The 22,395-nt window shown below is 46.0% G+C and overlaps 1 long non-coding RNA gene across 1 annotated transcript; it reads right to left on the bottom strand.

The window, feature by feature from the left end:
* Positions 1-3,426: 3,426 nt before the first annotated feature.
* LOC116881897 lies at positions 3,427-17,283 on the bottom strand. Its single transcript, XR_004385517.1, has 3 exons — positions 17,187-17,283; positions 6,641-6,699; positions 3,427-3,514 (listed from the first exon to the last, which is right to left on the bottom strand). It is a non-coding gene; the product is annotated as an uncharacterized LOC116881897 (long non-coding RNA).
* Between the last annotated feature and the right edge of the window lie 5,112 nt (positions 17,284-22,395).

The raw sequence follows: 22,395 nt of genomic DNA, 5'->3' as shown, positions 1-22,395 counted from the left end.
TTCAGGTGGCAAAATTGTCCCCAAGCCCATGACCTTTCTCTTTCCATGGCTGAAATCAGCATGGCTTTCTCCACCTGGGTTAAGGTCAAGTTTGGTTGGGATGGGGTAGGTGCTTCAGTTTCTAAAACTAGCATGGTATGGTATGGTCTAAATTTAGTAACTGAAACCTTGACCTCTTTTTCAACATAGAACTTTCTGCTCTGGAGATAGTTAACACTTACCTAATCTATTCCAATCCATTTTGTAAGCACGTCTAAGCAGCACATGTGTAAGGATGGTAGGATCCCTATCTGAGAGTAAACAAAACAAAACAAAACACCAAAATTATTGTGTAATTCTGACCTTCTTTTCCCCAAGCTCCTTTAATAATTTACATGCATTTCCATCAGTCCTTATCATGTATTGTTTTAATTATTTGATTCTATTCACATGAACTCTTGGTGGATATAGACAAAGTATAGTGCTTGGCACATAATAGGGTACCCATAAACAGTTGCTGATGATGAAGCAAAAAATAATAAATCAATGAAATTATCATATACCCTGGATAGAAATCTAGATCATTCCGATTTCAATCAGCTCAGTACACTTTCTTCTAGATAGGCAGAGTTTTGCAATACTTCTTCCACATTCGTTAAATCTTAGCATAAATGCATAAATTCCAAATGGCTTGGTATTTTATTATTTTATGGTCACCCCTACTGTGACAGCCAAGCTGCTCACAACTTCCTTCAAGAAAGAATTTGACATTCAGCTGTGCAAAGTGCAGTTAGCAGGCAGCCTCTTTGTCAGTGCCTTTGGATTCAAACCACAGGGTTAGAGTTGATTTCATGCTCTGCTGCAAGTCCTGGCCGTTTCTGTACAATGTAGGACTCCTCTAACGGGACAATCTCTGTTCTGGACTATCCATTGGGTTTGCCTGAGGTTTTCCTCACCCAATTGTACTTCCTCCCTCCCCCCTTTCATTTCAGATAGCAGATCTGAATCACCGGCTGAAGACCTTCCCCGCCCAATACCCCCTTTACCTTTCACAGTCTTATCTTCTTGTAAATCCCTTACCTGCTGTCTCTTAGCCCAGAGTCTGCTTCCCGGAGGATCTAAACTGAACCCCCCCCCCGCCCCTGCCCTGCCACCACACACAATATCTCATCAGATTTGTTTTCTTCCTTACATATGATGGGGAGATTTTATTAACTTGAATGTTTAGTGTCTCCCCACTATAACTGCAGCCTTGTGGAAATGCGTCCCAAAGAAAACCGTTTATCATGACAACAAAGCCTATTGCAAATTGTGTTTTGGGGCCTCATGTTCATGCAAAAATGCCCTCTTGTCGGGGTAGCTCAACTAGAGACTGAGGCATTCTAAGTCAGTGCCCCAAACACTAGCTGTTCTGCAAGCTTCCTCAAGCTTGGACCATAGCCCGGAGGAAACCTGAGTGCTCCCCCGAGGGCAGGGAAGGGTTCCGAACATGTGGAGAGGTGATAATGAGAGCAATCATGTTTGAGTGAGGTTTATGAGGGCTTCCAGTGGGGCCCTGGAGAAGTCTAGTGCTTTTCTCCCCCTTGGCATTTTGCATTTTTGGCACAAGATATGTTAAATCTTGGGATCTCACAAGCTATTTGTTTTGCCAAAGAACCAACTATTGCTTCAAGTCCTATGTTCCCTCATCTCCTGTTTTTCTGCCTTGCCAGGGAGATTGCTCTCATGTGGCTTCTGGTAGCCCCACTGGTAGCCAACAGAGACAGGTGGAAGTTGAGTGAAGTATAAAGCCAAGAAAATCAAAAGACCTGTGTCCTATTATCTATGCACTTGCTGCTTGCAATCTGGAATTTTTGCTGACTCTACTGGAACACCTCCCCCCCACCCCACCCCCCGCCTTATCATAAGGTATACCCTCTAGACAGTAGACACATACTTCTCACATTATATAATGCCTTAATGCTGCGCACTGAAAATACCAATTCCTTCAGCTGTGACTTTGGGCGCTTAATTACATGGAAAAAAGAAAAACATTTAAAAGCATCCATTCAGACATGCTTTAATTTAATGCATCAATAAGGTGGGCTGGTGTACCATTTCAAGGAGCAGAATGCCTCCTCCAGGGAGCCTTCCCTTATCTCTCCTTGCCTTCAGCCACTTCAGTTGTTCACCCACTGTTAGGCCCTATGTAACTTTAGATGGCTTTATATATTTTTATGCCCTGTCTGGGAGTGAGAAGAACTGGAGAAGTCCTATAGATCAACCTCTAACTGAAGCCAGGAAGCCCTTCTCATAAAGAGTAGACGTATCCTAAGCAGGCATAAGGTTCCAAAGTCAGCATGGAGGGTGAAATGAAGTACTGTTAATATCATCTTTGAAAACTGTAATATGACAGGCATTTGGGAAGTAAGGCAATAGGTAGAACCCTGTCTCTGATCTCACTCTTATCCCAAGGCACAAACAACCTTACAAATGGAATGGCAGGGAGAATCATCTAAACTACATCATCATTTTTAAGTTTTATTTTTATCAAGTATTGTATTGAATCAAACTTTTCTACAAGATTGGTTACAAAAATTATCAGTACCCCACCTTCACTTTCTCTTCCCTGGAGGCAATGACTGGCTCTCCATACAACTCTGAATAGCACACTTGTATTGCTACTTCTTCGTTTTTCATTTTTTAAGGCTTACTGGTTGACTTCCTGCCACAGAAGATGGAGAATTTAGTTCTCTTTCATCCCCTTCCCCGCTAACACATACCCTTCCAGTTCCTGCATTCGCCCACTGCAGTTCTACTATAGTTTTGGTGAGATCAATATTCAGTGTTTACATTTTTATGACTATGTAAATAATATTCACAGCTGAGCTACTTGGTAAACTTTTTAGTTTCCTTTCATGAACAACTTTTTATTTTCCATGGAGCTAATAATCATCATATGTGTATATTTGTAGATAGATAGATCTATAAATATATATATAAATATATATTTATAAATATTAAGTATATATATATATATATATATATATATATATATTGCATTTTGTTTCCTTGGTTTTCTATGCACATATGCTAATGCAACCTTGAACTCTCTACCAGTTGTCCAAATCTCCTGCCAGTCTGCTCTAACACATCACATGGTCAGTGTTAGCTTGGAGAAATATCCTGGAGCCCTCTAACTCGTTTATGGGGTCTGGCTAACCTTCAAAGCTGAATCAAAGCAGTTGTCCTGGGTCATGCCTCCACATCATCCCAGGAATATCATGACCTTTTTCTTGAGTTGGATCTCCTTTTTCCTGTACCCCATGCCTTCCTCTTCTTTGGCTTAGTATGCCATTGGGGTAGAATATATACTACAAAAACTCTCTGAGAAAGTATGAGGAGGAAATTAATTTTTTTAAATCCTGGATGTTTGAAAGTGTCCCCCTTCTAGCCTCACCATTGATGATTTGTCTGCCTGTAGAATTTTTGGCTGCAAATCCTCTGCTTTCAGAAATATGAAAGCATGGCTCCACAGTTCTAACTTCCAACATGGCTTCTGGAAAGAAGATGATGTCATTCTGATAACTATTTCTTTGTAAATGTGTTTTCTCCCTGAAAGCCTGTAGGATCTTACTTTGTCCCATGTGCTCTGAAATTTCATAATGATTTGCATTGTTATGGGTCTATTTTTATTCATTGGGCTGGGCACTTGTGTCCTTTCAATATGGACACTCGTATCTTTCAGTTCTGGAAAATTTGTATATGTGTGTTTACATATTTGTCTGTCTTTCAATTCTGGAAAAAGATATTTTTTTCTTGATTTCCTCTCCTCATTTTGTCTCTTCTCTTTTTCCAGGACTCTTAGAGTTTGCATATTGGACGTCTTTGAGTCATTTTCTTCTTTTCTTAAATCTTCTTGGGGCACTTGGGTGGCTCAGTGGGTTAAGCCTCTGCCTTCAGCTCAGGTCATGGTCTTAGGGTCCTGGGATCGAGCCCCTGGGCTCTCTGCTCAGCAGGGAGCCTGCTTCTCCCTCTCTCTCTGCCTGTCTCTCTACCTACTTGTGATCTGTGTCAAATAAATAAATAAAATCTTTTTTAAAAAATCTTCTCTGTTATTTCTTTTTGCTCTATTTGGTGTGAGGTCCTTCAACTTTTTCTTTTAACACCTTTGCTGAGTTTTTCATTTTTGCTCTCATAATTTCTAAGAGCTCCTTTTTTTCTCTGTGAATGTTTCATTTTAATAATGTTTCTTTTTCATCTATTTCATGATTGCAATGTCTTATCTCCCTAAAGATATAAAGACATAGAGTTAGGAAATACACACACACCCACACACCCATTCTCTTCTTGACAAAGTTGCCACTTCCTTGAAATTGCTTTTTTTTTTTTAAACTTGTTTTTTTTAAATAAATTTTTAATTATGTTATGTTAGTCACCATACACTACTTGCTTTGCTTTCTCTTTTCATATGAGCCTTCCTCATCTGTGTGATGGTCCTTGGTTATCTTTATAAAACTGGTTGGAAGCTTTAAAACATGAGTAGCCTTGGTTGAATGTTAGCTTCCTTGTAGGGTGATCTGGCTGGAACCCCAATATCTTGGGGTGTTTCCTCTTGAATTGGTCAGGTTTCTCAGATTAGACACGTCTATTCTTTTGCCTAGAGAGTGAAGATCTGGCTGCCAGTGTCCTGTCAGCTGATTGCTTCAGAAATTTGGTGGGATAAATTGGGCTTCCTTTCCACTTTCCCACAGCTACCCAAGGATTCAGCTTTCTCAGGCTTACCGTCATTTCTTCCACCATGTTGCTACCATGGTATCATGGTCTATTTCCACATTTTCTCACTCTCATTGGCTTATGACTTTAAAAATTTTTAAAGATTTTGAGAGGTAGTGAAAATAGATGTATGGATTCAACTGATCATCTTAATCAGTTGGAATCCACTATTGTCTTATCTCTTCATTTTTGGCTTAGTCACAACAACAAAAAAATTGGATTTATTTAAATATAGGCTCATATGTTCTGCCTCCCCAGGGATTATAGTGATATTTGTTGAGTACCCTCTAGTTAACAGTTATTTTTCTCACTCTTGAACTTACTTGGTTTTCACCATGACCTAGTAAGGTAGCTATTAGTCCTCATTTTTAAGTACAAGAAAACCGAGGCGAAGAAAGTTTGAGTCTTATCCAGTTTCCATTAGTTGGTAAGGAGCTGAGACAAGACTCAAAACCAGATTTCCTGGTACAAATCTGACTTTTCTTTTATTATCACCTACATCAGGCTTTTTTGGCAAACACTTTCTGTAGACAACAGGCAAAGCACCCTCTCTCAGCAGGGGATGGCTATGGCAGGAAGTTCCTCCTGATTAACAGCTGAAAGCTGTCTCTTTAAGGTCTTCCCATGGATCCTGGGTCTGCCACCTTTGGCTACATAGTGCCTTTGGTTTATCTTCCCCGTGCGAGGCCTTTCACTATTTGTACTCAGCTGTTATGGGGTATAGATGAAGGGCAGTGATGTTGTAAAAGTTAAGGAATTCTGAAGAGAAGAAGAGTGCTGAAGCTGTCCTTGGTCATGGCAGGGAGATGTGAGTGAGCTCCCAGAATCCTCCAAGAAGGATGGTGGGTGGACCCCAGCAGCGAGGAGGGCAGAGAGGATATGGTGCATCTGAGTGTCAGGAAGCTCAAAAGAGGAGATCTTGCCTATGGGTGGATGGCACAGGAGCCATGAGAAGTATGGAGAAGCTGCCTCTGCCTCCCGGCCATAACATTAGGTCATAAAAAAAATCATGCGTCAGATAAGACACAGAGGTGGTGGAAAGAGTGGTTATAAAGGTTAAAGATGGGGAAGAGCTCATTATAAGGGAATAAGGTTCAAAAGGTAAAGTGAAAAGAATTGAGAAGAGAGTTGGTGAAAGGCAGAGTTGGGGAAAAGCAATCTCAGAACAATTCAAGGGTGTATGTGTGACCAATCTCAGAACAATTCAAGGGTGTATGTGTGACCTTGAGTCAATGAAAAAACGTGCAATTCCTCCACCCCTGACCCCAGGCAATTGAGGAAAACACCAAGGCCACTGGAGCCTTGCTACAGCCTCCTCCTTCTTCCGATGGAAGCATAGACTGTGGGGGAAGCCTGTGTCCTCACCTGTGGCATGCCTAGGCTTGCCACCTGGCCCACAGGGTTCTTTTTTGTCCATCACCGCTAAAGGCTCTGGCTAGAGGATTTGGTCTGAAGCCAAAGCAAATAGCAGCTGAGAGACACACAACAGTTGGCGTCTGGCTCCAGTGGTTCTGGCGCCTTCTTAGACCACCCCCTTTCCTCCGAAGAAGTCTGCCCAGCTCGATGAAAACTACAACTGACATGTATGCAGTGCTTTGGGATTTCACAGGCACTTCCACGTATGGACTCATTTTATCCTCCCAGCTGTGCTGGTGGTAAGTTTCATGATTCCCATTGTACAGATGAAGGAACGTCCAGCTCCAGCCCTTATAACCAAGTGACATTGAGTAAGTCATTAACTCTCTCTAAACCCCAACATTCTTAGTAATCAAATGCAAATAAGACTTCTGCAGAAGGTGTTTTCAGTGTTAGATAGGATGACTTATGTACAGGGCTTGCACAGAGCCGGGATCCCATAAATAATCATTCTATATTCCCAGTAAATGATTTACCCCAGTTCACTCACCCAGAGAAATGCAAAGTTAGGGTTCCCACCTGTCCTTGCCACTGAGGGGCAGGCCATTCCTTGAGGGAGAGAGGAATAATTTATAAATATAGCTTCAGTGACTGTGACAGATTCTAAGGATGACCTCAGCAATTTCTTCCATCCCTAGGTACATGCTTCTTTGCAATGTGAGCTTCTCCCTTCCAATAAAAGGTTGATCCTATTTCCACTGCCCCTTGAGTCTGGGCTGACTGTGTGACTTGTTTTGATCAACCGCATGTGGAAGAAATGACCTTAGACCTTGAATGCCAGCTCTCCCCTTCTTGGTGCTCTGTGATTCCCATGTAAGAAAGGTCCAGGCTGGTCTCCTTGAGAATGAGCAACCACACAGAGCAACCACACAGAGAAAATCAGTCATCCCAGCAGTTCAAGCCATCATCACAGAGGCACCAGATGTGGAACTGGACCAGCTAGGCAAGGCAGCCCCTTTATTGTCATTTCTTTGCTCCCCATCCCCTCACTTGTAGCTCACTGCAACTGCAGTGTCCCCAGTGAGACCAGCAGAGGGGCTGCCTAATTGAAGCTGGCCCAATTACAGACTCCTGAACAAATATATGATCTTTGTTTGAAGCCACTAAATTTGGAGGTAGACTGTTCTGCAGAAATTGATGACTGATTCCTTAGATAAGACACTGGGAAAATGTCAGTAAAATTGCATAGATACTGAAATCAGGGGGCACCTGTGTGGCTCAGTTGGTTAAGTATCTGCCTTCAGCTCAAGTCATGATCTCATAGTCCTGGGATCAAGATCAAGCCCCACAACAGACTCCTTGATTAGCAGAGGGTCTGCTTCTTCTCCTTCTCTCTCTGACTCTCCTGACTTGTTCATGCTCTCATTCTCTCTCTCTCTCTCTCTCTCAAAAAAAAAAAAAAAAAAAAGGCAGGTACAAAAGGTACTCTTGAGATCATCTTTCTCCTTTAAATTATGTTTGATCCTCCACCATCTTGTGGTCCTTTTGACTAAAGTTAGAACTATGAGCCTGATGAATTCATGAAGACCTGTTCTTCTGATACATGTAATTCTTTGGAGAAATGGACATAGTGTGATCTTATATTCGGGGCTCAGGCTCAGACTCTCATTGGTTCCTACCTCATCTTTCTAACCAATAAAGGACTGGAGCATATATACTTGATAGAGGGTCTTGGGAATATTCCTAATGCCACGTTGGGAGTCTGCGGTAAACCTTGAGGCCAAATCTCTGCATCCTTGACCTCTTCCAGTCTGTTTGAACACATGGTGAGAGCATGCTTGCCTCTTCCTCCAATCAGCATCTCAGAGACTTCTCAATTGTTCTGGAGCAGATAATGCTTAGAAAAGAGGTACAGACACAGGGAGGGTGAAAACAGGGTATTTCAGGATAGGCTTAACTGATGACTCCAGCCCTGACCCTGCCTAGATCAACTTGAATGTTTCAAAGGAACTTTGTGCTGAGGAGTTTGAGATGATTCCGGAACAACTTCACAGCCAAAATGAAACATCCAGAGCAAGCTGTTGTCTGAACAAGAAGAGCTGTGGTGTTCTTTTTAGGTCACTTGGCAGTTCCTGGCCTGAATTTGCCCCAGAACAAGGGGGAAGACTGAAGTGACTTCATGCAGTGGAGAGCCAACCACATGGTACTTGCAAGCCAGAAAAGAGGCTGGCTTCCGAGAAATTAATCTGCAGGTCAATGGGAACAATGCTTGTAAAACATTCACTTGCTCATCAGCTCATCTTTAAGTAAAGTGAGAAGGATAATGTGAGTCACAAGCCACCTGTGAAGCTTACTTTGCAATCTGGGGTGCAGGTGGCTGTGTAGATGCTAACATTCCTCCCTCCCCTTCCTAGGCTGAGTCCTGGTGGCCTTGTCCCCAGTGTACTAGGATCTGTTGCCCTCAATCTCTCTCATACTCCTTGTTCTTATTGCCAACAGCAGCAATGAGGCAAAGGAGTCAGGGACAGCTGAAATGACTAATTTCTGAGCTCTGCTTTCTCTGTGCACTCCCTCTGTCCATGGAAAGCGGGCAGGAGACAGGGTGTGGGGGAGGGTGGCAGGCTGGGGGACCCCTGTTGCTCAATGCTGGGTGCCCAGAGCTGTGGTATGCAGCCTGCTCATTCAGCCCACGGGAAGTCAGTAGCATGTATGGAGGCTCTGAGGGATCTCTGGAGGAAAGCACAGACCATTCGAAAGGACACCAGGGGTAAGGAAACCCAGCTCTAGGACTGACCTACTGCCTAAGTTTACATGGATTAATAAATGAACATTTTTTGGCATACTTTATAGTATGCTTTCAAAAGTACTTTTGATTAATTATGTGATATGTGTGATAGACAATGTATTATTCCTATTTAAGAGATGAAGAAGCTGAGAATCAGAGAAGCAAAGCCATTTGCCCAAAGACACACGGCAAATAGAACTAGAATCCACTGCCTCCAACCCCTCTGCTTCTCCCACCATGCTTCACCACCCCTTGGGTATTAACTTCTCTGAGCCCAAGCTCCAGCATCATTGAAATAATGACAATTTTACTGGGCATTTTCTCTGCGTGAGGTAAGCATGTTACCTCATGTTAGCTCATTTAATCCTTAAAATAACCTATGGGCAGAAACTATTTTTATCCCTGTTTTAGAGATGAGAGAGCTGAGGCTTACAGAGATCAGCAACCTGCCCAGCCAAAGCCCAAGTTCTAAGCCACCTTGCCATATATGTTCCCGTTGGTGGTTGGAATGATCTTCCCCACCCACCTACCTCACCAGGCAATACTGAAGACAAAATTAGATGATGGATGTGAAAACACTTTTTGAAAGTCAAACACATAGGGCACAAATATAAGGAAAAATTAAAGAATCTCCACTTCTGTGGACTTTATACTATAACAAAGCCCAAACTCACTTCCAACAACCTGACATAACAGGTCCTCACTGACATAAAGCAGCAGACACAGTTCTAGAAAGGAGTTGCAAGGAGAGGGTGATAGAGATCAGAAGTCCCAGTCCTGGAAGTAACTTCAGAGAGGGGAGTTTTGCTTAGGTTGCTGGCAATAAAGCAGGGCACCGAACATAAGAGAGGAGAAGAATTCCAAGCAGAAACTTTGGCCAGTGGGGCCAGGCTGCCCTGTGTAGGGGAATGTAGGCAGGAGTCCAGGCAGAGATGGAGATTCTAATAGAAGTGACTAGCAGCATGCTTGAGGCCATAGTGATGAGTATGTGTGCATGTGTATGTGAGCATATGAGCATATATGTGCGTGAGAACACGCATTCCTGTATGTGTGAGTGCATGTGTGTAAGGCAGTGTCATTCCCTCTCCCCGCCCCCCACCATAGTGTCATGCACAATAGCTTCCCCATTATCTCAAACACAGACCAAAAACTCATCTCCACTGAGCACTTCTTGCTGCCACAATCCTTGATCCCCCACAGAATCAAAATATACTCTCTGATCTTGGCACTGACTCTTGCTCTCACTTGTGGGACTTTGCTATGGACTTTTATGTCTCTGTTTATTTTGTGTGTTTCTTGAGTGGCTCATGCCTTTAAAGGAAATACAGCAGCCGTGGCCTGTCATTATAGCCCTTTGCTGGCCGTGGGCTGTGCTTGCCCTGCTCTGGGGATGGGTGAGCCTGGGCTTTTAATTTGCTGTGACAGGAGATAATTGTTGCTTGAGTTTCCACCTCTGAAAATAAACCAGGGTGGTGCTTCGTGGCTGGAAATCCACAGAGGCAAGCTCATCCCTGGGGCCTATGCCAGGGGAGGCTTAGCCAGGGCTCAAGTGACTGGTCTCAATGTCCTTCACCCCCTTTCCTTTTCTGGATCTCCAAACGTACAATTAGTGTTTTCTTTAAGATCTCAGGATGGCAAAGTTAAGAAAGTTTGGGGAGATTTTCTGATAATGTATGCAAGAATTCTAAAGGTAGGATTCTGTGAGATTTTAGACTCTGAGGATACTAAACACTCCACTCTGGCCTAATCCCCAGTTACAACTGCATTCAAGTTCAAGCACATCATAGCCTGCCCACCAGGGCTACACTCTATGCCTTTTTCTTCTTTTTAAAATATGATATCATGCATAGAAAATAGCTGGACCAAGTCCCACCAATCAAAGCACTCTGAATTGCAAGTCAGGTCATGGGCTTTGGATAAAAAGCAAGACCCTTCTTATCTATAAAGTGAGGTATCTGGACTTGACCTTCAAAGGTTACCTCTGCCACAAGGAACCGTTTCTCCTGGACTCCATTCACGGGCTTGTCTCTCTAGAGCTGAATTGAGCACAAGGTATTGTGAGGCCTGCATGCGTTGTACGAGTTAAGATGATATAAAGATATCTGGGAGTTGTACATTTTAGTTACGTCTTTGGATGAAGATAATACAGAAGGAGAACCCACAAGTAGGGAAACTCGTGGTAATAGAGAAAAGTGTGTCAGTGAGAATACTGGCTTGTATGTTCTAGAGCCCTGCAGAATGATCCTCCTGTGCTTTACATCTCTCTGTTCAAATCTTGTCCCTCTACTCATTAGCTGTCTGACCTTGGCAAAGTTCCTTAACCTCTCTTAGTTTCCCATCCATAACATGGAGAAGATGAGAGATCTGCCTCATGGAGCCGAGGTTTAAGATAGATAGTTTTAGTATGGTGGTTATTTACACCGCTAGCTAGAAAATCTTACTTTCCTCCTTTTAGGCACCTGGTGAGACTGCATTTCCTTAGCCCCTCTAAGTTGGACTTATCAGGGTGACTTGCTTTGGCCAATGAAATGAGAGTAGAAGGGCTCTGTGTTGCTCTGTGCAGAAGCATTTAATAGCCAGTATAAGACGCTATCGTGAGCCCCCTACTACAGCAACAAGGAAGGCAGCAGATGGAGTAGCTGGAAGCTCTTTTATTCCAGGTTGAGATGTGAAGAAATGTAGAGTGGAGCCTCCTAGCTAACCTGCAGCAGACATTTAATGAGATCAAGAAGTAAACTTATTATCAGCTACTAAGACTTTGGTGTCTTTGTTATTGCAACATAAACTGGCCTACCCTGACTTTAGTAATATACGTGAAGTGCCTAGCATAGCCCCTAGAACACACTAATCTAATAATAAATGATAGGTCCTATGCTGATTCTATGACAAAGGCCAGGACCACTATGGTTTGAGCAACCACACAGAATCTAGCATAGTTCTGAGCAAACAAATGTACACTCTTTTATAGTGATCCTGGATGATACAAAGTCATTGAAAGTTACCAGAACCCAGGAAAACAACTGTGCCAAGGAAAAAGGAAACTCTTTCCAGCAGCTGGAAATAGAAGACCAGTATCTGTTCAAAGTGTAGACTTGTCATTATGTACTTCAGTTTTCACCAACCAGAGAGTTAAGTAGTGGACAACTGGTTCCTGTCCCTACTCTCAGGGAAATTATTTCTGGGGCATAAGCCTAACGCACTCTTTACTCAGAATAACAGAGAACAGATGCTGGGTACTTGATTCCAGTATTTGGCTTTGATTACTTAATGCAGGCACCAAGATCTTTGTTCATGTCAATACATGTCATGGGAATATCTTCCTCTTAAACTCAGTGAATTATAAAAGCATGAGAATCTCAGTTATATTCAAGCAAAGGGAGCCACAGTTAAAGAACCTCATCATTCTCTTTGTTACTTCTAGTGCTAAAGGGGTTTATTACAAGCATTGATGAGGCAACGTAGGCAGGAGCTAACAACATGATCTTGGATGCCCACAAGATAGACGTTTGCATCCCCATTCCTTCACTTACCCTAAGATAGTATGTGTTCAAGAACTTAGTATTGTTTTGGATACATAAACAATGGTCATATATGATGGGTTGGTTGATCATTTTTTTATAGTTCTATTATTGCTTTAGTTAATTCATTCAAAAAATATTTGCTTCAATCTTTTTCCTGTGCCACAACCCCATTTAATTCTCCCAGCAACATTAGGGGAGGATCAGTAGTATTGTTCTCATTTTATAAGTAATTAAATTGAGGCACAGAGACAGTAAGAATCTCAAGACCACATAGCTAGTTAAGTGGTAGAGTTAGGCTCTAAAGCCAGATGTAAAATAGTGAAGTCCCACAAAGTCATAGTCTACAGAAATGGGCACTTGGGGGTAAATTCCAAAAGTCACACACCTCCTAAAGAGAAAGAAGAGGATCTTTTAATACCCCCAGCCCACTCCAAAGCCCAGTGAGTATAAACTTGATGGGGTATTTAATATAGAAAGGTATGCTGACAAAGAGTGTGAGTCATCTCCTGGGCAGAAATACCATCTGTGTAGGGAACGTGTGGTTAAATAGGGGAAGTATGTCTCATTAAAAAGTATCCAACTCCCCTGGAAGCCATGCAGACCCAACATGGCAGCTGAGGACCAGTGCTCCTTGCTCTGGGGTCCAATGGATCCCCAGAAGGAGCATGCTGACTTGGGCTCTAAACCAATCTTTCAACAAGAGTCCAAAGCTTTTCCAGTAAGGTAAACACTCTCTTGGGCCCCTTCCCTTCTCACATCTTCATTACATCATAAAGTGATTCTACCTCAGAAAAATCATGGTTAGGAGGGGATTTTCATTTTTAAGAAACCAGTCAATTAACAATGCACATAAAGATCACCATCGTTTCTTGGACTAAAGGGGAGTATAAAGGGCTGAATTTGTTTTATGAATTTCCTAGGTAAGTTCAGGCTTCAAGTTTTGCTAGTTGCTGCCAAGCTGGAAAATTAGATGCATGCATTTCATGGCCTTTCATTCACGGGTTCAACCGTTATTGCTTGAGCACCCCTGAAACAGAATATGGCTAGATTCTGCAAGGGAGGCGAAGATGAATTTCCTGCCCCGAGAGAGCTTGCCATCTGGTAGGGAAGAGAAGGACCCCCAAGGAAGGTTCTAGAAAGGGAGGCCCTAACACGAAGTCCTAGCTGTCCAGAAGTGAAAGGGACTCTGGGGTGGACGAAGACCCCAGCCTGGGCATCCGGTCTTAATAAAGTACCTATTTCACAGGTAAGCCAGTGTTCTCAGGTGTCCCCAGTTTGATGTAACCAGTGAGGCATGTTAACACGAACACCTCTTGCCTGCATACCTACAAGACCCTTGCACTTCTCTCAGAGCCTCCCCTGGGGAATTCCTGAGGAGTCCGTGCTCATCCCCTGGGAGGGAGGGAGTTGGAGCCCTGTGACACAACCTGCTTTCCCGACCCTGGGCTGCAGCATCTCCCAGGTGCTGTCAGATGTTTCCTCTGTTTCAGCACAAAAGTGTGAAGACTGCCCTGCTCCCCCAAATTTCACAAGATGCCTCACCAGCGGAGCCCCTGAGCCTGACTTGCCCAGTCTCGGGCTCAGACTGTGATGCCTGAGCGGGGAGAAGTCCCAGGACTCTGCCTTTGTCTTGACTCAACCCCACCCACCTGAACCCAGATGCTTCCCTTTCACCCAAAGCCAAAGGGCCCCGTGCCCATCTGTTCCTTCCAAAAAAGCCTGGGACTGCGGAAGTGACCTTCCCTCCAGTGGCACTATAATGCATCACCAAGCCAGGGGAGGTTGGAGAGAAACAAATGTAAATTGGATGGGACAGTCAGCATGACCCAGGGCTGTGTCAGGGGAGCTGGGACTGTTGCTTTTTTCTGTGGTCACCCTTGCTCCCCATCACACAGGGGCTGGGCCCTGCTAGCCCTGTCCCCAACTCTGTGGCCTCAGCGCTTTCTTGGTGTCCCATTCATAGTTGCTGGTAAAAGCTGCAAAATAACACCATGACCAAATTTCAACTGTCTGCCTAGAAATATAAGCCAATTCCCCGGGGTTGTGAAGGGAGGCTTGCTGCAGAGGTTTGAATTTCCACTGCATTGACTCAACCACCACGGAAGCCGGAGGCCCCAGTTTAGGAGAGAGCTGTCTGCAGCTTGGTTGGTAGCATTTTGGGGGCCGAAGAAGAAACCCTTCTCAGACTAGGGAACAGTTGCCCTCACTCGTCCTGAGATGCTGGTGCTCACTGAACAGATCTTACTTAGGACCAATTGGAGTCATTGGTTGCCCACTGACACCTTGACAAGCTTTCCCCCTGGGCTGAAGAGCACAGGGTGTATAGACATTTGTCTTGCGGCTGTTCCGGCAATCTTCCCCTACAGCTGGGTTTTCTCTGAGGAGACAGCTGTTTAAAGCTCAGTGCAACACTTACTGACTTTTCTGGGCTTCTGTCTCCGGGGATATTGCAGTCACCAGCTTGAATGGACAACTCAAGACCTATGACTCGCTGTCTGCACTCATCACCACTTTGCCAGAGATCAAAGCCGCAAGGCCGCGGAGACAGGCTTTCAGCAGCTTTTCCGGCATCCTTTGCTGATCAGAGTGACTTAGCACCTGAATATCATGATCAGCACAAGGACTCTTTACTTTAGCTCTCTGGTACCAGACTCTGGTGTAGTCAATGATTTCATGGTTTGAGTCTAGGGTTAATATGCCTTGCAAACAACCTTGTGATTTTAAAAAAAAAAAAAAAAAAAAAAAAAGCTTCTCCATGTGAATCTGTGAAATGGAAGGAGGGGATACTTGGGAAATCCAAAAGGCCTCCATCTAGTCCTGGGGATAGGTAGACAAGCACATGGTGAGGAGGAAGCACTGGGCCTGGCCAGGTGAAATACAGCCTGCACAGTGGGAATGACTGGGATCCTTTGGCACCAGCTCTCAGGAGAGGGGGCTCTGGGGGGCAATGCGTCCCTATCCCTGGCCTCACCTTCCTAGCTGTGGGAAGGATACCCATGGGATGTCCCCAGACAGAGGAACCTCCAGGGCAAGACCCAAATATCAGGGCTCCTGTGATCTCTTGGCTGACAACCTCAGAGAATGAACCACAACCACCGTTGAAGCATTTGGGTATCTTTCTATGCTGCCCCTGTGGGGGAGAAATGTCTGCTCTGCACCTATACCTGCCCTTCAGGTTTAGGCAACCTGGGCACGAGGGCAGGGCAAAGCATGGAGGGCAGCTGCTCAGTGGAGGGGGGTTGCAGACCAGCTTCCCTAGTCTCTATGACCACAGCCCCCCAGGAGCCCCATGGTATCAGCTTTCTCTCCATACCCCACCACCACCTGAGGGCTTCCTGGATACCATCCAATCTGGTGCCAAGCACTGCCTGCCTCACTCTTGCGGAGCTACATGCTCTCCCAGGGCCTGACCTGGCCTGCCTGGTCTCCTCTGGAAAGTACCTTCCCCATAGTGTGGACACGGCACTTGGACCAGCCGGGGTCACCAGGGGGTTCCAGAGGCCCCCAGTAGCAGTTCCATAAAGATTTGGTGAATGGATGAATGAATGAATAAGTGAGTGGTAGAATTCCAGCTCCACTTCCTCCCAAGTCAGACTGGGAGGGGGAGGGGAGTGGTTTGAGCTGCCCGCCACCCACTCCAGTCTGAAGACCGGGAAGAGAGACTTAGAACCAAGGGAGCAACAGGAGGCTCCTTGCCAGGGATGCTTTCCCCAGGGCAGCCGCTGTAGGGCCAGGGCTAGGTTCTTTTGTCAAGATGAGGGAGGAAGAAGCATCTCCTCTGAAGCCCTGGCTAAGGGCAGACAACCTCAGCATTTTCCCTTTTAGAGCCTGGATCGTGTCAAGGACACAAAGGACACAAGCGATGGGTGTTTTCCTGGCTCTCAGAGCTCCCTCACTCATTGTCTGTGCTGGGATGATCTCCCTGACTACATGATCCCTACAACTGTCACCTAGGTTCCGAAGAAGAAGAGTTTCCACACACCCAGACTCCATCCAGGGCACTAGCCTGTTACACTCAAAACATCACAAGGTAACGTTCCAAGCGCCCCAGGCTCCTGACAGTAAGCCTGCTCCGTCTGCCCTAAAGACAGAACTTCATGGAAGCTGGGTGTGGAGCGAGGGTGTATAAAACCAGGGTCTTCTGAATCCTCCCGGGGATGCTGTAGCCAGACTCACCATGTGGAGTCTGTTAAGTGCCAGAGATGGAAAGGGAGGGATGGTTGGGTGGTATCACAGTCAGTTATAAAACTGAAACACGGGGCACCCGGTGGCTCAGTTGGCAAAGCACCCAACTCTTGATTTCGCCTCAGGTCATGACCTCAGGGTTGTGGAATGGAGCCCGGTGTCTGGTTGCTCCTCAGAGTGGAGTCTGCTTCTCTCTCCCTCTTCCCCTCCCCCACTTCTCTCTCTCTCTCTCTCTCAAATAAATAAATGTTTAAAAAAGAATCAGCAATACAGCCCGTGTCCCTGACTTTTCTAAAAGCTAACTGGTTAAGACCAACAGTCCAGAGGAGAGTCTGGCAATGGCAGGAGCTCACTAAACAGTTGCCGACAGACCGGGACGGCCTCATCCCCAGCTCCCCGGGGGGCCTGTGATGCAGAGCCCTCTTCCCAGGGGCCCAGGCGGATCCCAACCATGGCCCTGACCCGCCGCGGTGGTGAGGCACAGGTGGCCTCTCCGCTTCAGACAGCCATGCCCCATATGGGTCAGAAGAGAAGCTCTGAATGGTCACTTAACCGTGTTTTTCTGTTAAAAAGAGCAAACTCTGGATAGGAGCTCAGAAGGTTACCTCTTTCCCTGTGGAAAAAATGGGCTCTGCCTCAGGAAGCAAGCTCCTTTCTTGCCTAGAAGATTCGCAGTCAAATGCTTCTAGGGAGACTGTAATACTCCCGATGGTCAGAAATGTCTCTGGCCTCAGTCCGGGGTTTAGTCCAATCCGAGGGGTTGGCTCAGGAAGGCTTGGGAGCACCCTGGCTCAGGGCCGCAGGAGGAGCCGTGGGCAGCAAGCCCTTGCGCGCCTGCGGGGGCCGCCATGACAGGTGCGGGGTTCTGAAGAGAAGGCAAAGGAGAGATGATTTTGTGGAGCCTTGCGCTAGCTAGTATTGACCCCAGCCTAGTACTCGGCATGACCCACAGGGCATCTTCAGGGAATCTCACCAGCGTCCTCCAGCGGTGGTATTTGTCACACGCTGGCATTTCCGGCACGCCCCTTCCCCCGACGCATCTTGGGGGCTGCCGGGAGCCCACCCAGCTACCCCGGATGTCGGATGTCGGATGTCGAGTCGGCAAGCCGGCGTCCTTAAGAAGATGTTTGGCTCTGACGTGGGAGCTCCCAACTCCTCATTCCCTCTCCGATGCATTATCCAAACCCCAAAATCCACCTTTCCTGAGGAAGAGCTTCTCCAGAAAATCTCTTAGTTCCTTCCACCGTCCCTACCTTGTGGGCAGCCCCTGGGTGACAACACTCACTGCCGTTTCATGGGTGGGGCCACCGCACTGCTTGCATAAAGTTCGCCTAGGGAGTTTGATTAAAAATCCAGATTCCGGGGCGCCTGGGTGGCTCAGTGGGTTAAAGCCTCTGCCTTCAGCTCAGGTCATGATCTCAGGGTGCTGGGATCGAGCCCCGCATCGGGCTCTCTGCTCAGCGGGGAGCCTGCTTCCTCCTCTCTCTCTGCCTGCTTCTCTGCCTACTTGTGATCTCTGTCAAATAAATAAAGACTTACTAAAAGTAAATTAAAAAAAAAAAAATCCAGATTCCTAGATCCCACACAAGATGTTTCCTGTGATGGAGGTGGGACGTGGGGAACAGGAACTCATATTCAGACTCAATCTCAGGTGCTTCGAGGACACTACTGGGGCTGGGAATCACCAACATTTGGATTATTAAAAACTTCAAAAGTGCATTCAAACATCCTTGCCTCTGTTAGGACCCGTGGAAAAGTCAATCTGAGACACACATTCCCCCCCCGACTGTTTCGCTTCCTGACAGCTTTAGAAAGAGCAGTTCTCTTTTCCTAAAACAAGGCTGTTCCCTGGCTTCTTTATATATCCAGGACCAGCAGGAATCTGTGAGTGGCTCCAACGCAATGTGGCCAACAAACCGCCTTCCTAAGCATTCCAGACTCCCACGGAAGCAGCTCTCAGCACGTTTTCAAACTGCTGGAAATGAGTGAGTTTTCCTTCAGGGCTCACGGGATTCCAGAAGCTTCTAGAAGGGCTTTTCCTGGGCTAGCAAGCACTTGCGGCTCAGGAAGAGGTCAGGCTTGATGCATATTGCAGAATAAACTGCCGGAAATTACTAAATTCTCCAGATTATGTGAGGGACAGACGCTCCACTTAAAAAAAAAAAAAAAAAAAAAAAATCAGAGGGAAGCCAGAGTGTATGTTGCTAGCAACAAGACTGAATTAAGTTCTTAGATTCTGCTTGTTGCCAGTGCTAAGGCAGGAAATAATTCATTTTCCTTTAACTAATCTTTCTGTTTACATTGTTTCTTTTGCTCCACAGGGCTGGCCCAGAGAAGTCCTGTTACTTTGTTTTGTTTTGCTTTGTTTTTTAGTCCTTGGTCAGGAGGATTTGGTCCTGTTGCTCCTCAGCCCAGGGAGCCCTATGGTGACAGCAGTTGTTTGCACAACACAACCCAACCATGGAATGAAGGAGGAAGATAGCCGAGGCCAGCACAGATCTGGTCCTGCACCTGCCCTTTTCACCAACACTGTCCCTGACCATTGCCAGCTAGGCCTGGCGGGACTGACCTGTGTGTTGGGGGTGAAGGAAAGGGGAGGAGGAGCCATGTCTGTCTTCCTCACATTTGGACACCCTGTCCTTGGCAAGGGGTTAATGCATATTGAATACGAAAACGATAGAGTGAGGGAACAACAGATGATTTCCAAAGGGGGCTGGATGTATTTCTCTATCTCAGCCTTTTCACGCACTTACACATACAGAGCCGTGGGATGGAGTGAGGGGGGTGGGAAGGAAAATGAGAGAGGCAGAAGAGGAGGAGACAGGCGGAGGGAGAGACAATGAGAAAAGCACAAATCATAGATGTTGCCAGTGGGTAAAGGGAGGGCCCCGTCGCCATGGCTCAGAGACACCAAGCCCATCAGCTGCTCTCTTTTATTTATTTATTTATTTATATTTCAACAGCTGCTCTCTTCACTTCATCCATTCCTTACACACAGTACTGAGAGGTCAGAGCAGGCCATTGTAAATGGTTCCAGGCTGGAAAGGCAATGTCTGCCCAACTCACTCCTCACCCATGGTCTCTGGCCCCCAGCATGCGGTAGGGAAGCATGTGAATTCCGCTTCTTTCCTGGGTTGGTTCTTTTTCTCTCTAAACTTAAGAAGCCACTGGTTTGGCCTCTGGTTTGCCCACTTCATGGCATCTGGGGGCATGACGGGGCCCCACATATCCTCAGGCTTGTCAGTCAAGGGTGGGGAGAGAAGGCCCAGGAGCCAATGCTCACAGGGCAATGAGGTGACATCCAACACATGCGACTTCTCCCTTCCCGATCTGCGCTCTTCTTGGCAGAGGCAGGTCGGGGCAACGTCAGCTTTGTCTGTCGATGTGCTCACGGCTCTGTGGTGTGGCAGATGCCCTCCGTGAAGAAAGCTGCCCTTCTCGTGTGCAGTGGAGAGATCCTACTTTATATATATATTTCTCCTTTCAGATAAGAGGAGAAAATTGCTGTTCTTTTGGCTCAAGCAAAAATAAAAACAGGGTTGCCTTTTTTTTTTTTTTTTTGAAAACCCTATTTAAAGGGTTCATTATCTCACAGGCTGCTAACGCTATACTCTGAGCCACACTCAATAAAAGCTTCATATAACTGTCTTTGAAATTAACAGCCACCTCTTGTGCTTTTCAAGTTATTAAAGACGTTGGCATGGTGGAGAGACTGTAAACTTTCTATACTGGTGATTAGTCAGCAGGACCACATCCCACCAAATCCCCCAGGGTGTTCCTAACAAAAAGTTCCTTGTGACCCAAGCACCAATTTTTCTTTCTTGTCTGTTCATTCTAATTCCACTCAATTACTCCTGAGCAAGCTGTTTTATTCCTGTCAACTCATGTTATTTACTGGAGCCTGTCCGGAGGACTGAAGTGGAGGTTGATATTATGTAGGATGTTTTGAGACTCTTAAAACACTTTAAAACAATCACCTATTGTGATAGTCACAGCCCTATATGGGGTGGCCTTGCCTGGGTCATTTGGAGCCTGGATCACTTTATTTATATGCTATTAAAAGTTTCAGATTAGAATGACTTTTCTAAGTCTTGACTTGACTACAAAACTTTAGGACCTGGGAACCCAGGACCTGGTCTGGGCTTCTGGAGGCTTCTGGGCAAAGATCCTAAAGTAAACAGATTAAGTATGCGTGCGTGTATGTGTGCGCGCATGCACGAGCGTGCACGTGTGTGTAAGGGTATAACAGCTCTGTCTCTGACTAATGGGCTGAAGAGGAATGGGGGTCAACAGGCAGCCCCAAATAACCAGAGAGGCTTGCCTTCTGGAAGAGAGGGAGGTTTCCCTGTGAGAGTGTGTGTAAGAGCAGTTTTCCTCTGAAGATGGAAAGGTTCCCTGTTGTGTCACTCTTGGGACATCATTACCCCATCATTATTTATATAATCACTGAACAATTTGTAGGAGCAAGGCACAATGCTCAGACTTCCTGATGGTGTAAAGCAGATAACTTCATGGTCCTTACGTCACCCGATGAAGGATCTGCTTTACTGACAGTGGACGAGTGTCAGGTGCCAGGGGAGCACCTGTGGCCAGAGATCTGAGCTGCTGAGGGACCACACCAGCCTCATCCTGTCCTCCCACCCTCCCAGCTTCCTCTTGCCTCCCACTGTGGCCTCAGAGACCCTTCTGTTCATCCTCCCCTCTTCTTCACCTTCCACCCCTTGGTGATCCTGCCTAGCCAGCCCCTAAGGATGGAGATGCTCCATCTGTGCTCTAGGCACTCAGAATCCAGAATCTAGGCACATAGAGGTTTTTGCTTACTGAGTCCCTGAATCTGGAATTCCTTGTTGGGGAGAAAAAGGTCTCCTTTCCTCAGTGATGCTAAGATGTGCTATGATTTCAGTAGTTACCATAGTCTCAAAGCAAGGCTCAGAAGAAGCCCAAGTCAAAACAGCATACATCAGCTCACAGACTTCTAGGACAGGGTTTTCCCACAGGTGCCTCATCTGTTCGTACCTACCTTTCTCACCCCAAGCCAGGGGGTGGAAGGGGTCAGCCTGCAGCGGCCCGGGCAGGAGATGCACGCCTGTGGGTCTAAGAGCTTCGCGCCGTGGGGCACGTCAGCTCTCTTTCTTCAAATGCATGAAGAGGAGGTTGCACTAGACCAGCATTCTCAGCCGTGTTCTTTAGGAAGTGAGATGTCAATCTGGGCTCCAAGAGAGGTGGCTTTCCAGTCAGAGCCACTAGGAGATGCTGCCCGCGGTATCCCCAGTTCCGAGACTGGCATCCTGCTCCCATGAATTTAGAAAGTGCTGTGTTTGCTGACACCCAGAACCCGTCCCAGCTGGAAATTCTAGGATGCAATGACTAGGTGACGTGAATACCAAAAGTTATAAGGCATTTGCCCTGAGGCAGTGGTTTTCACCCTGGTTGTGCAAAATGATCACGTGGGGGCAATACATGAAAAAGAAACCCACAGACCTCCCTCTCAGCCCGGACATTGTGATTCATCAGGTCTGGGGTGTGTCCAGTGTCAGCATTTCCAATAATTCCCATCAGCTGTGATGGGTAGCAGATATTATACAGATAATTGGGGGGCCTAATTTAGAGCCAGACGCTTTCACAGGGGCAGGGAAATGAGGGAAGAGCTAAAGCAAGTTTTCAAATTGCTCACTTCTGTCCCCAGGAAGGCTAATTGCGCCTGGCGTGGTTTTGAGAAGATACTTCACCAGAAGTCAACAATCTCAGATGCACTGAGGCCAAATTTGTTTTGTTTTGTTTTAAACCTCAGACTGACACTCAGACTCTATCCTA

The sequence above is a fragment of the Lontra canadensis genome, unplaced genomic scaffold (assembly GCF_010015895.1).
Source record: "Lontra canadensis isolate GAN:19392208 unplaced genomic scaffold, GSC_riverotter_1.0 scaffold78, whole genome shotgun sequence".
Taxonomy (NCBI): domain Eukaryota; kingdom Metazoa; phylum Chordata; class Mammalia; order Carnivora; family Mustelidae; genus Lontra; species Lontra canadensis.
Note: the sequence above shows the minus strand (reverse complement) of the source record. Positions and strands in the feature narration are given on the sequence as shown.